The sequence below is a fragment of the Acinonyx jubatus genome, chromosome D2 (assembly GCF_027475565.1).
Source record: "Acinonyx jubatus isolate Ajub_Pintada_27869175 chromosome D2, VMU_Ajub_asm_v1.0, whole genome shotgun sequence".
NCBI classification, from domain to species: Eukaryota; Metazoa; Chordata; class Mammalia; order Carnivora; family Felidae; genus Acinonyx; species Acinonyx jubatus.
Window position 1 is genome coordinate 43,150,101 of NC_069393.1, and position 12,924 is coordinate 43,163,024.

General features: G+C 51.1%; 1 protein-coding gene across 2 annotated transcripts in view; it reads right to left on the minus strand.

Annotated features, from left to right (window-relative positions):
- The window catches only part of GRID1 (glutamate ionotropic receptor delta type subunit 1), a 689,073-nt gene that overhangs the window by 467,908 nt on the left and 208,241 nt on the right, over positions 1-12,924 (minus strand). The window lies entirely within an intron of this gene.

The following is a 12,924-nucleotide window of genomic DNA, read 5'->3' on the forward strand; positions in this document are numbered from 1 at the left end:
ACACAGTGTCAGGGAGGAGACCAGGGTGCCATGGAAGTCATGACTGGGGTGCTGGGGGGAAATGTGCAGGGGGCCCCAATTTCCCACCACGGGGGAAGCCCTGGAATAGGCTCTAGGAACTTGCCATGGACTCTGACACTTAGAATTTTGGATAGTTCCTTAAACACATGGGCAAATCTTCCATCCACCTTGTGCCTCAATTTGTTCATCTATAAACTGGGGATATAAATTTCTGACTTCCATTTTCACAGGACTATGAGGAACCACAATTCTTCAGGGTCCCAGTTGTTTGTGTCTCAGGGGCCGGCACCTAGGAGGCACAGAGAACCAACCTCCTAATGGTTCGCGGGGAGGGCACAGCAGTGCCCCAATAAGAGCCCTGAGAGCCTTTCTAGGGATGGCAAATGCAGGACTAATATTCAATCCTGTGGCACCTGTATTCAAGTCCAGCCATGACCTCAGCCAGCTTTGCCCAACGGCAACCAGGCCCCTGAAGCACAGACACTTACCCAGAGCTGCTTGCCTGCAATGCACGGGGGTCCCAGTGCTGCTCTGCCCACTGAGTCACACAGGAAAATGGCACCAGGCAGCAGGTCAGGCTCTCTTCATCAAGGCCTTGCCCCCTCCCCCAAAGCTATGAAGTATGAAAAGGTAACAGAGATCCTGCCACAGCTCCAGAGGCTCCCGACACACAGGCCCCTGGCTATCGACACCCCTCAGATTCCCAGGGAGGCCACGCAGTCCTCACAGCCTGCTTGGGTCCTTAGAGACCTGGAGTCCCAAAGCCTCTTGAAAGAGAAGCTAAAAGAGGATTTTAAGAAGTCCTCTTAACCGAACAGAGGGAATGACAGGGCAGAGGTGCAGAGATGGCTCAGGGTGTGGAGGTGCAACAGGTGGAGGGGACCCCCAGCTAAAAAACTCAGTCAACCCCAGCCACCCCCTCTCCTGAGCACATCACAACTCACACCTGCCAATAATAAGCTTGAACACCTCGGCCCAAGCAGAAACCCAGGTCCAGCAGCCACTCCCATGCTAGGCAGGCAACGGCCTTCTATCTGTGCCCAGGATGGTCTCCCCCTGGATCTGGGCTGTTCAATAGAGCAACCACTAGCTACATGGGGCTGTTTAAATTTAAACTTAGATTCATTAAAATTAAATAACATTATACCTCAGTTCCTCGGTCACACTAGCCACATTTTAGGTACTTACCCACCACATCTGGCTGGTGGCTACCATAGCGGGCACCACAGATAGCCATCATCTATGATGGATCACTGCAGAAGTTCTATTGCATGGTACTGCCTGAGAAACTATCTCGTAACCAGCATGGTGTAAATGATGTTCCCAAATATGGGAGATTTAGGCCCCTCGTAATGGCCTCCCTCTTCCTGTGCCTCGTGCCCTGTCACTCTGAAGACCCTTCGAGCCTCTACTCTGGGACACACGACCTGCTCTGACCTATAAGACAGCTGTGACTTGGTGTAAGCAGAGGTCTGGATAAGCGTTTGTGCCTTCTGCTTCCGCTCTTGGAGCCTGCCACCACCATGAGAACACCCGGGGCTGGCCTGCTGAAGGGATGTGGACACACGTGGAGACTCAGGTGGGCCCCCAGGCAGCCACCCTCAGTCACAAGTCAACCGCATCCAGCTACTCGAGCGAGCCTAGAGCAGAACTGTCCAGTTGATCTACAGACGCACAACAAATAATAAATGACTTGTTCTAAGCCACTAAATCTTGGGATAGTGTGTTTCTCAGCAATGCATACTGACAGAGCAAGTTGATCAGACATCTTTATCTCATATAGCATATGAGAACTTCAATGAAAGAACAGGGCTTATGTCTTAAAAGTAACTCCAACACAGCTTTCCCACGGCACTGCCCACGTGGAGCTGAGCGTGAGCCAGATCAGGCAAGGTCACAGCCTCTGTGGCCCCATCCCTTCACCTGGACACCAACAGCCTCACTGCCCCCATGGCTTAATCTGACCCAGATGTGAGCACAGCTGACAAGACACTGAGGGCTGACTGGGACAGGCATGAAGGTGGCACCCTCAGACCCATATCTACCAGTTCCCACTCCTCTTCTGCACCTTGCAAGGCCATCACAAGTCTTTAAACTGGCAGAGGGGCACCTGGGTGGCTCAGTCAGTTGGGCATCCAACTTTGGCTCAGGACATGATCTCACAATTCATGGGTTCAAGCCTCACATAGGGCTGTGTGCTGACAGCTCAGAGCCTGGAGCCTGCTTCAGATTCTGTGTCCCCCTCTCTCGCTCTGCCCCTTCCCTATTTCTTTCTCTCTCTCTCTCTCTCTCTCTCTCTCTCTCTCTCTCTCTCTCTCTCTCAAAAACTGAATAAACATTTTAAAAAAATTTTAAGTGGCAGAGACTAACCATGTCTGCAGAGGCATGCTTTCTGCACCTGTACATGAGCACATGCACAATGAGGGCTCCAGCATGGCTCTGTGTCCATGTCCTTGTGTCCATGAGTCCAGTAGGGCTCTAGGGACCTCATATGTCATGCCAGCATGGCTAGTCCTCCCAAACTGGGCGCGAAGTCCCCTGAGGTCCCCCTGCCTAAAACCATCTCAACCTATAGGACTGTTCCACTTTCTTAGGGAACAGGAGGTGCCACTGTGTGCAGGCAACTGTCTTGGGACCCCTAAGTAGACACAAGGACATGCACACATGGAAAACACAAGTCGTCAGAGCTCCTGCACACCTTCACCTGCTCTGCTTCTGCCTACTGTTCCAGGCAGCCCCGGCTGGGACTGAGCCATCACAGAGAATTTAAGTTCCCTGTCAGCAGCTGGCTCCTCACCCCTGGAACAAGCGATGAGGGCTGAAGGCACACTCCCCAGGGACCACAGTCCCTGGCTATAACCGCCTGCTCCCACTTGGCTGAAAAGGTCAGCTCTCAGCCTCTGAAGCTCTTATTCAACTGCACATAGCGAGGGCTGGGAGCAGAGAAACATGTGAGAGCTTATGCTAACTTTGCAGCCCTCCTGACATTCCCCAGGAACAGGGCCAAGGAAGCCCACTTCTCCAACACAAGTCCTTTTCTCCCTACAACAGACCGGGTTTGCAATGCCCCCTACCCCCATCCCCTCAAGAAATCCAGCTCTCCACTGCTGCTCCCCAGGAAGGGAAATTCTCCAAGAAGGTAGACTAGGGACAGAGCTGGGGCTACTCCCATGGGCAGCAGAGTGTGCACCCCAGAAGCCCCTTGGCCCCCCTGGGGTTCTGGACCTTGGCCCAGTTCCTCCCCTGCAAGGTCCCTGTGCATAATGGCCAGCCCAGGCACCACTCCTAGTGCACCTCCTCCAACCAGACCCACCCCCACTGGGCAGGGAGCTGATGGGACATCCCCAGCCCCAGCCCCAGCCCAGAAAGGGCAGGAAGAGGCAAATGGCCCACAGTTGTCCAAGGCCACAAGGAGAGGCATAAACCACGAAAGAGGGCATCGGTCACCCATAGGGATGGGGAGAGGCTCCCAGGAGAGGCATCCAGCTCCCCAGAGAAAAGAAACAGTATAGGGAGCATAGGCAAGTGCACTCCTATGAGGAATGTGATACGACGGTGCCCCACCACAGGCCTCAGCTTCCTTGGCCCGCCCTACGGGCTCTCAAGTCTTTCTAATATCTGAAACTGAACAAGCCATCCAGTGGAAATTTATTCATCCCTTATTTTCTCCTATATTAACTAAGAGCTTTCTCCATGTTGGTCCCTCTCCTAGGTGCCGAGAAACAAGAATGAATGAGCCCACGGTGTTCCTGCTGTCAAGAACTTACATTTCAGGGGCTGGAGAACAGACCGGAACAAATAAACACCATGCTAAATAGATAATTTCCAACAGTGGTAAGAGCTCTGAAGAAAATAGATGTTGGGCTGGAGGAAACTGCAGGAGGTGGGGGTGGGAAAAGCCTCTGCAAGGAGCATCAGTGAAAGGAGACAGCTCTGGAAATCTCTCAGAGAAGAACGCTGCAGACAGAAGAAACAGCATATGGAAAGTTCCAGAATGAGGCATCTGCGACACTACAGGAAGAGGGCCTTGCTCACTTCATGATGGGGGCCAGGAATAGGGAGGACCAAGAAACCCGAATCGTGGAGCTGCAAGGGAAGGAAGCTGGGGTCCATGGGCACCGGGGAGCACCTCCCACAGGTGGAGGAGGGAGAGACACAGGTCCCAAGCGCCCGAGTCCTGGACCTCCTCCCTCAACAGACCAGCTTCCTAACTGAAGGCCCATGTGCCCTCTGGCACTTCCCCACCACTCACCTCTCTGTCCAGTGCCACCCACACCATGCTGCTCTAAAGTTCATGCCCATGTCATCAGCAAACAGGGATCCTCCTCTCTCTTCATATTCCACAGTGCCCAGCCTGGAGCACCGGTCTGTGAAGGCCTCTCCTCCCTGGGCTTCCCGACACCGTGTGCTCCTTCTGCTCCCACTGTTCCCCAGTCCCATCCCCCAACACACACTCCTGTCCCCATTCCCAGATACTCCTCGGCTTCCCTCTGGCATCACCCACTGGTCAGTCTAGGTGGGAGAACATCAACACCAGACACACAATCCATCCCCACAACCCCTTTCCAGTTTCGGGTACCATCAATACCTCCCCTGGGACTTCTGCCACAGCCTCCTAAGAGGTTCCCCCAACCCTGGGGTCTTCCCCTCCAATACCTTATGCCAGGATGGCTTCTAAGTTCACATCTGCTCACAAAAGAGTCCTCCTCTAAAACTTTCCATGAATAACACAAGTTTATTTTAAAGTTGCCAGGAAATTAACATCCTCAAAAGCATCAATCAATTACAAACAAACAAAAAGCCTTCTAGAGACTCTATTATTGTACATAAAGAAACCCCATACACCTTAGCCTGTGCATAAAAGACTCTGTGGCCCTAACAGCTTTGTCTGTGTTGCTTTTGTATCACCAACACCTACTTCCAACACCACCACCAGAAACCATGCACCTAAACTCCAGGAGAAGAAGCTCTTTGCCCTTCCCTGGACATTCCCCATAAACACACACACACACACACACACACACACACACACACACACACACTCACACTCATGAGTGCATACGCTCTGCTCCCAATTGGGGTGCTCCCAATTGCACATTGACATAGCCCCACCCCTCCGTCAAAACCTAGTGAAAGTCATACTCCCCTCAGAGTTTCAAAACTCACGGACATGGGAAGCAGAAACTAGGGCTTTCCCATTTCTCTCTCCCATCCCCGGGCTCAGTGCCTAGCACAGGCTCAGGGACAGTGTAAGTTTGTGGAATCAAACTGACCCAGAGCAAGAACCAGCCTGAAGCCCCGCATGCCTTCTGCAACCACGCAATGTCATGTACTTGGTAGAAGCCCAGCCATTGGCAAGGAATTGAAATTGGGCAAAAGTTTTTTTTCAAAATCTAAGGTTGTAGCTGTGATTATCCCACCACTCCTTCTGGAAAAAAAAATCAGATAATCACGGGTACTTTAAATATTTTCATTCTGGAAAGTAATTGAAACAAAAGAACACATTTCAAATTGCTTCTCCTACTATTTTCAGCTTCGAGAAAGGTCCAAGCATTGAGAGTACTTATGAAGAATATTTTACCATCTGTGATATACAGATATATGTATAAAGGCCACCACCTCACACCCCGGAGAAGTTCAGTTACAACTGCTTAGGGATTATTGGCAAATTTTCCGGAAGCTGAGACACAACTTTGATTGTATGGACATTTTTTTTAAACTTTTTTCTTGGGACGTCTGGGTGGCTCAGTCAGTTAAGCATCAGACTTCAGCTCAGGTCATGATTCCACAGTTCGTGTGTTCAAGCCCTGCATCGGGCTCTGTGCTGACAGCTCAGAGCCTGGAGCCTGCTTCAGATTCTGTGTCTCCGTCTCTCTTCCCCTGCCTGCTCATGTTCTGTCTCTCTCTCTCTCTCAAAAATAAATAAACATTAAAAGAAAAAAAAAACTTCTTTCTTATCTGGCCCCCAAATATAGGTTTCACAATTTTTCCCAGATGTAGTTTATCTTAATCCAAGCTCACTCCAAAGACCCCTGCCCGGGCTCCTCTCCTCCTTCATTGCCCTCCCCTCTCCCCACCACCAACCCAAAATGCCAGCATCTTTGTCACAGACACAGAAGAGCTAGAGAAATGGGTGTGGATGGAATCTGGGTCTGCAAGTGAGGAAGCATCCACCATTTCCAAAAGAAAGGATCACAAAGGCCTACCTGCTGTGGCTCCAATCAAAGTAATAACCTTCCCTTTGCTCAGAATCCATTGTGTGCCTCACCTCAGTTTCCCACCTATGCGTTTCCTGCTTTACTTCTGCCTTCCTTCTTTCCTTGCTTCCTTGCGTCCTCCCTTCTTTCCTTCTTTCCTTCCTCCCTCCCCCTTCCCACCCTACCTCCCTCTCTGCATCCTTCCTTCCATCCCATCTTTCTTCCTTCCTCAAAAACTTCCTGAGCACTGTCCTGGGCCAGGCCACAGGCTGGGCACCAGAGCAGCAGCATTTTAAGACTTTGAAGTCCCGTCCTCAAGGAGCACTCAGTCCTGCAGGTAAGACTGAGCCTGAAGCAGAGTGGCTCCCCTCCCCCTTGTATTGAGCATCTCCTATGTGCCAGAATGTGTTCCGTTTGCAGCCTGCATTTCATGGATGAATTAATTCATTGCAGTCAATCTATGTAGGTGTGATTTAAAAAAAAAAATCTCTATGGGAGTCAGGCGGGCACAAAGCAGGCTCTCAAGAGTTCAGCAAAGGGAGGAAGAGATGTGGCACATCCAGCCAGTTTCGGTAAAACAGGAAGACTGTCAGGTGGTGTCCCACAGCCCTCACGCCATAGTGCCACTGCTCTGTCTTCTTGCCGAGGGTCTCGTCTGGGAGGGAGAACCATCTGTCCTGGTCACAGTCTCAGCTGCCCAGACAACAGCCACAGCCGCCCTGGCACTGGGAGTCCTCCAAGGTGACATCTCATCCCCAACCCCCCAAAACGCATTAACCATGACTTTATTTTCTATATTCTGATGCTGTGACATCTGGGGTCTTGCTGACCCGAGAGGGACCACCCCTCACAGGATTAGCCAATCTCTAGAAGTAGGAAACTGCCTACTCCAGAGCACCCCTTTCATGTGCAAACCAGCCCCTCCACAGCCCACACACAACCACCTTGGGGTGCTCTCACACTTGGGGTGCTCTAATCACCCCAGAACCAGGTGATCGGGGACACCCCTGTGCTCCCGGGCCTCCTGAAATTATTCAAACTAGGTCATCTTAAACCCACTTACTCTACCTCACCCTTCCTTTCCCACAGAGGTCACATTAAGGGCTCTTGCCCACAGTTCCCCTTCTCCCTCTGCCTCCTGACCAGCCCATGTGCTTCCCCTGGTGGCCCCCCATGGCATGGTGTGCCCCCTCCTCCTGGGAACCGTAACAAACTATCTTTGCAATGGCTGTCATGCTATGTGTTGGTCTCACCATACCTGAATGATAACAAAATACCCTCCCCCCTGGAGACCTGGGATAGAGCTTGGGGAGAGGCGCATAGAAGCAGCCCCATCGGCCCCCCAGTGGGGGACACAGAATAAGCACAGGTGTGGGTTCAAATCCCACCATGCACTAGCCAGATGAGCTTGGGCAACCACCCGTCTGAGCCCATCTCTTCATCTGTAAAACAGAGCAAAGCCCACCCTCCTCACAGAAGCACTACAGTCCTTCCGAGAGGGGCAGACATTACTGCTGGCACAGTGCAAAATAGATGTTCAGTGGCCGTCAGCTGCCTTCCAATCTCCTCATCAGCACCAGGAACGCTCCAAAAAGGGTTCCCAAAGGAACAAATCATCTCTCTTGTTCTAGAGGCTCATCAAGAAGGAAGGTGCCATCCTGACAATCGATGGCACAATGGAAGACAGAAAGTGTCACTTCTCCATTCTGCGATAATGGAAATACCAAAGCTGTAAAGTGGCTGAAGGAAACGGTCTGTCATTGGAAACTCTCTGAGAAAGAGATCGAATATCTGCCTATAATAGGAGCTCATAATATCCACAAGACTTCCGCTCAAACAGGTTTCAGAGCCAGCCAGGAGGCCATACGAGAGGAGATTCCACAAAGGGGAAGAAGTGTTCTGGATAAATCCTCATGAGGGCATTCACAGGGCGTGTGCACATACATGGTATTTCAGACACAAGGATCCATGAGTGAGCCCTACCCACCGCCCTTGCCTGGGCCCTGGGCATGGAAGGCATCACCTGATGAGAATATGCTCATTTCTCGCCATTTCTCTGTTCCTTTCCATTTGAAAAACAAATATAAGGGAAAAACATTTTAAATAATCAGGCTGGAAGATCGAGATTAAAAACAATTTAAAATAAACATCTACTCTGGCACTTTGGAAAAAACATACCACGCTGCATTAAGTGCTTTGAATTAAGTAAATTACACCAAGTAACTAATTTGCATAATGATCAAAATTTGCATTTTACACATGTTATGATGAAAATGGGTTTATAAAATAATTCTTCACCAACTTCTGCTCCAAGTTGGGTTCCAGTATTTGGATAAAACTCCGTGGTGCTGATCTGCTACTGTCTTTCATGTTTCAACTCTCTGGCTACTTCAATATTTTTTTTTTCAATCTGGCAGGTCCCTTATCCCCACTGTAATAAATAGTGCCTTTGATTTGCAATTCTCTTCCATCAACCGAGTGAGATCATATTCGTAAAGAATCTGTAATATGCTAATCATTCTTAGAATTTTCACAAATAAAGTTTGATGTTCCTGACACCTTTTACTTACAAGGTATTTGGTACTGATTTTAGCACTTCTACTCCAAGATTTTTAGAACTGGTTTGCAAACCCCTGCAGCTTTTCAGGATAAGGTATCAGGATGGTATTTCTCAACAGGCTTCTCTCCAGGGCCAACAGGCACATTGGGAAGTGAACAAAACCCCACTGGACATGTCCACAGGGGGCTGAGCACAAGGTCCTCAGGAGACTGGCCGCCAGCCCCATCAGGCCACTGCACACCTTCAGGTCCTTAGGACCTACGAGACTGGCCCAGAGCTAGACTCCCTCTCCCAGAGTTATTGGACGCTTAGATGCTTCACGTCGTTTCTCCTCCATACCCTGTGCAGCAGGCATAACCATCCCATTTCACAGATGAGAAAACAGAAGCCAGGGAAGTTGGGACCCTCCAGCAACACCACATGTCCAGCAAGAGGAACAACCCATGTTCATGCTTTGAGAAAGTTCTAGGTATTTTCCTGGACTTTTCTCTAAGTTAAGTAGGATCCCAAAGCAAATCCAGAAAAGTAGCTTCCTAGTATTTACCCAGAAGAGCCCCATTTGAATTTCTAAGGGGCCCCAAATCCAAGGACGTTTCTTTTTGTTAATGCCACAGACAGACGGCCTCCCCCCATGGCATGGCAGAATGGACGCCACACACAATAAGGATGATGAAATACGTAATGGCACTTGCTGATTACGGTCTGACTTTGTGCAGGGCACGACGTTAAGCATTTTGCATATATTGTCTCTTTTGATCCCCACGACCCCCTGATGTCTGGTCAAAGTCATCCAGCCAGTTAGGGTTCAAATCCAGACCTCTTCCCCCACATTCACCAAGCAGTCAAAGACACCTGGAAAGGGATGAGAAGGAGGCAGGTCAGTGCCCCCAACCTCATGCAGATGCTGAGCTAGGTGCCTGACACATAGTTCGTCTGAGCCTGGAGCACCCCAGGGAATTACCAGATTATGCCCATTTCACAGATAAATCCCAGGCTCAGAACATAGCTGAGATTCAACTCCAGACTCACTCACCGCCAGAGGCTCTGCTCTCTGTGCCTCATCAAGGCATGGGACTAAACTGGTAGAGGCCAGAGCCTCCCCCTGACCCCAGCCCAGGCTTACAGAATAGCTCCACATAAAGCTCCAGGGAGACCACACAGCATGTGGTCAAGTGCCAGAGTCTAGCTTTTATGAAGGGCAAGAAATGAAAATGTGATGGCATGCCGTACCAGCTGTTAATTTGCAATCAGTATTAATAACTGACATTACACAGTGAACTGCAGCATCTTCATTAATTCTGTAAATTATCACTCTGAGGAAAAGCCCACACTCCTGGAAACAGCAGCCTCAACCGGTCTGACTTGGGAGCAACCCTGGGCTGGGTTCCGCATCTGCAGACCTGCTCAGGGGATGCCCAGGGATGCCGCCTGCTGACCCTACTCGTGGCCTGCCCCAGGACCAGCAGCAGCCTCCCACCGCCCAGTGAAAGGGCTGTAGGGCTGGCATCACAAGCACCTCACTCACTCAGGCTTTCTCCTAGCTCGAATCTAGTGCCCACACCTTGCCATGCCAATTGTGGGGACTAGAGAAATGGAACAGACAAGCAGCCCAATGGAAATAGAGGAGCGATGCTCAAAGACGTGCTGGGACCCATGGGAGGTACCCAGGAAGGAGCCTCTTTGCCCAGACAGTGTCTGCGGGAGCTAAGGCCTCCAGAAAACCTTCAGAGAGCTCGGCACAGAGGCTGGGGGCTGTAGGGTGGGGCAGTCTTTTCTGTGTCAACAAGAGAGGGAAGATTACTCCAGGCCAAGAGGACAACAGAGGCAAAGACCTCACAGAACCCAACGGCCCACCTAGGAGACCTGCTGATGACTCTGTTTGGCCCTGACAGTCATGTGGCCTGCTGTACCCCCAAGGAGGATGGCCAGGGTAGCACTCTTGGGACTGGCCAGAAAGCAGCAGGACAGTAGGAGGAGTAGGGTGGCCTATAGGCTAGCTGAGGCCAAGGCCCGTGGCCCCAGCTATGCCAACTCCACCCCTCCTGTCCACTCCACACCAAGTCTCTGAGGCACAAAAAGGACCAAGGGAGAGCAAAGTCCATGCTCTGGAGTCAGTCTAGAGCCCCAGTGTGTACCTGAGTGCCCTTCATGGCCAAAGCCACATGGCCTGAGCAGCTGCTGGCCCCCTCACGTGGGGGCCTTTTCAAAACAGGGCTGTGGCTCCCACACGGGAGAAGGATTTGGACTTTGGGGTCTAACACCAAGAGATGGACTCAGCCATGTTGCCATCTCTTGCCTTGACTGGTCTCCTCTGCTCTCTGAGCCTCAGTTGCCAGCTCCATAAAATGGGCAGAGTGATGCCTCTGACACAGTACTATTGTAAGGAGCAAAGCAGATGACACACACAAAGCACCTGAGACAAAGTCCAAGTGTGGGAAGGGCTGCACACGATGAGCTCACCTTCCCAGGGACACTGCCACCTACACTGCCACCCCACCCTTCCTGCTCCCCACCGGTCCTGGCATAGGAAGCCTCTGTCTTCACGGCTCTCTGTTGACCTCATGACAAATGTTCTTTTACTTATGTATATAATTTACATAATGACTCTCTGATATTTACTCAGATTTCATTTGTTTCGTTTGGAACTTGCCTTTGAAGAAGCAGTGCCAACCAGAGCCAGGAGTGAATTGCAGCAAGGGGCCCGGGGATGCCATCATCCCTCCCCAGGAGCCTCCAAATGCCACCTCTGCAGAAGTACCCAGCTCTGCCCAAGCATGGGCACCATGCAGAGCCTCACACTCCCTATGCCAGAAGAATGCCGGGTTGGGGTGGATCACTGCCCCCAAAGCAAGCGGGAGAGACACATAAACACCTGTCCCAGAAACAAGTCTATGCCAGCCCCAGAGGGAAGTGTGGACAGTGCCAGGCAGAAGGAGGGCAGGAGTCCTTTGCTCAGGGAGCCCCAGGAAAGGGGCCAAGCTGGGCATCAGGCTGTGCTGGAGTCAGGGGGCAGCAGGTATACAGATGGCACTGCCAGGGCCCTCTTTGGTGTAGAGAGAGTGGGGTCCTGGGGTGTCATGCAAATGAGGCCAGACTCCAGGGCGGGGTAGGCCACAAAGGGTAGTGGGAACACACCATGGGGTGGAAGAAAAGGTTTGAGTTTGAAAACTTCATTTGGCAGTTCTGTAAGAGGGGGTATGACCTGGAGGGCAAAGGCCCAAAGGTTACAGAAAGCCAAGGCCACAGTGCAGGCAGGACCCAGTGGATCCCAAACCTGGATGGGAGCACTAGAATGGAGAACAGGGCCTTTGGCTGCAAAGAAGGAAGGCAAGAAGGAATAAGGGATAACAGATGCGGGTTATGCCTACAGGGCCAATGGATGGGGAACAAAGGACAGAAAGGAGGGAGGCGGGAGGAGGGGGCAGGAGGCTCAGCCCTGGCAAAAGAGCCACACACAGAGCCCAGGCCCCTGCTGGGCCTCCCCTCCTTCACCCTGCACCACACACACACACACACACACACACACACACACACACGTATGTGCACACTCACAAGCAGAGACACTCATGTTCGCACTCACACCTTCACATATACCCTTGCTCACACACGTAGGCTCACTTGCACACTCATGCACTCACACACACATTCACTCACACAGTGGTGTGCTGGAACCAGCTCGTGCCACCTCATGAGAGCCTGTTGTTAAATTCTCAATTTTGTGAGCTAGGTATTAAACACTGCCCCTGTCGATTACATTATACAAATTTATAACTGAACAAATGATATTACGAAACAAACTGATAAATACGCCAAGCTCACCACTTCCTAATTCTCTGCTGCATTTTACTCTTATCTATGTTATCAGTGTCCATTTTGCCTGAAATACCACATAATGGCACGTCACGTCTTCCCAACTCAACACCCGGTGACATCATGGTGCTCCAACTCAGCCACTGTGGGAGTATTTACACCCCAGGAACCAGCAAAAACTGTAAATCAGGGTTTCCTGTTTTCTCGGAGAGCTGCTTGTTAAGCATCTACCAGCACAGCACTGCTCCCCAAGCTCACACACTGTCACTGCCCACTCACTGGCACGCATGCTCACATACCTGCACCCACACTCACCCATCCACACATACACTCATG